General features: G+C 43.9%; 1 protein-coding gene across 1 annotated transcript in view; it reads right to left on the reverse strand.

Annotated features, from left to right (window-relative positions):
- Positions 1-2069, reverse strand: part of LOC101858034 (GATA-binding factor 2) — a gene marked incomplete at its 5' end in the record, with an annotated part of 97206 nt that overhangs the window by 8747 nt on the left and 86390 nt on the right.

The following is a 2069-nucleotide window of genomic DNA, read 5'->3' on the forward strand; positions in this document are numbered from 1 at the left end:
CACGATAAAACACACACACACACACACACACACATACACACACACACACAAACCACACATACATGCACACACACTCATAAACCGCACTCACAGGCACATTGGCACACATGCACACATGCCAACACGATGCTGACACACACAAGCACATGCTTTCATACACAAACATTCCTAAAACAGCAATATTTTTTAAGGGGGAGTATCAAAGTAATAGAACTAGAAACGTAAGCTATAATTATAATATTTCCCTCTTTGTTCAGACAGATTTCTTCTATATTTTTTTTTCCTTTGGAAAGTATATCTCTATCCTTTCTGACTGGAGTACAAAGCAGAGTATTAAAATATCCTCGATAACAGAGGGTACAGGAGCATAATATCAAATAGAATGAAGGTGCAAACATGTTGATACGTCTAAGTTAATTTACTGTTGTATTTCGAAATTGGATGGGGAAGGGGATGGTGGGATCTGTGTGTGTGTGGGGGGGGGGGAGTGTGATAGAAATGAGGCAGGTAGTGGAGGGGGAGGATATGAAGAAATTTGCACTGAACGCCTTTGGATTCCCAGCAGCAGAAAATACGACATGCATTTTCAAACTGTCAAACGGTTCCCGCTGTCAAAAATGTGTACCCAAACGAACCGCAAGCGGATTGAGAGGTTATGCTGACTCTACACCCCCTGAGCTTCAAAAACTGAGTACCCCGTCGTGCGGAAAAAATGACCGTAACGTAACGCGGTAACGTTTCATGCTGTGACATGCGGCAATGTGACGCTTGCTCGTCATTGCCGTCACAGGGAGGCGGCGCCAAGGAGTTTCGATTTATTTCTGTTATCCCCCTTTGGAATGTTCACGTTGCAATGATTGTCATGTGTATGATTATGTCGACAAGGTCTTAAGTATTGTAATAATGTGTATTATACACTTAAGGCCGGGGCGGCTGTAGTCGGTACCATTGTTTGTTATGCTGTTTAGGACGTTGATATTGCTGCTGCCTATTTTATTTTTGTTGTTTCATTGTTGCTGTTGTTGTTATTGTTGTTTTTATTGCAGTTTCGTTGTATTTTTTGTTGTCGTTGTGGTTATTTATTCTGTTTTTTATTTGTTTCTTGTTTTGCTTGTTAGGTTTGTTGTTGCTGTTGGTGTTGGTGATGGTGGTAGAGGTGGTGGGTTGTGGTGGTGGTGGTAGCGATGGTAGTGGTAAAATGGGTGTACAAGATATTATGTGAGTATACTTTGTGTGTGTATGAGTGTGTGTGTGTATGTGTGTGTGTGTGTGTGTGTGTGTGTGTGTGTGTGTGTGTGTGTGCGTGCGTGCGTGCGCGCGTGCGTGCGTTTTGGGAGTCTTACGTCTATGTGTATTCTCAGGTATACAAATAATAGACCCTGCACATTGACATTTTAGCCTACCTCTCTCCATTTCTCCCTCTTCTATTCTCTACAAAGGGTGAGAAGTGGTGAACTTAATCTAAAACCAAATCGACCATTCCACCTTATGTTGTCAAACTAGCTCCAGGGTTATCGGCAAGATCTAAGTGAAATTATCTCTCTCGCGTGCGGTTTTGAACACAGCGGGAGCAGATCCCTCAAAACCCCAGGTGAGCAGTGGATTTTCCAACAACTCAAAAAGATGGCGAACTCGCAAAAAGACGTGATAAACCATAACAGACAAAAGTATCCGAAAACATCAAACGTTAGAGCTTCGTTTGTGGTCCAGCTTATTGGGAGAAACGTTATCATAGCTGTGAAAAAGCGCTTGGTTGGGAGAACAATCCGATCCCAGGAGGATGAAGTGTATAAGAATAGATAGAGACGGTCGGTCTCAGCGGTTTTTGCCACTGCCTACCCGGGGTATCGTCAAAGGGCAATGGAGAGGATTTCTGTTGGGTGTGTGTGGTGGGAGGGCGGGGAGGGAGTTGCTTGAACAACGTGAACCAATACCACAGTGGGGGAGCCTTGCTTCTTTGAGGTCGAGAAGGTTCGTTTCATGGGGCGACTGATGTAATGGTTTGCTCTCTTGTTGTGAGATTGTGTGCGTGTTTGTGTGTCTGTGTGTGTTTGGGTGAGATCGGGGGT

This window comes from Aplysia californica, unplaced genomic scaffold (genome assembly GCF_000002075.1).
Source record: "Aplysia californica isolate F4 #8 unplaced genomic scaffold, AplCal3.0 scaffold00222, whole genome shotgun sequence".
NCBI lineage: Eukaryota > Metazoa > Mollusca > Gastropoda > Aplysiida > Aplysiidae > Aplysia > Aplysia californica.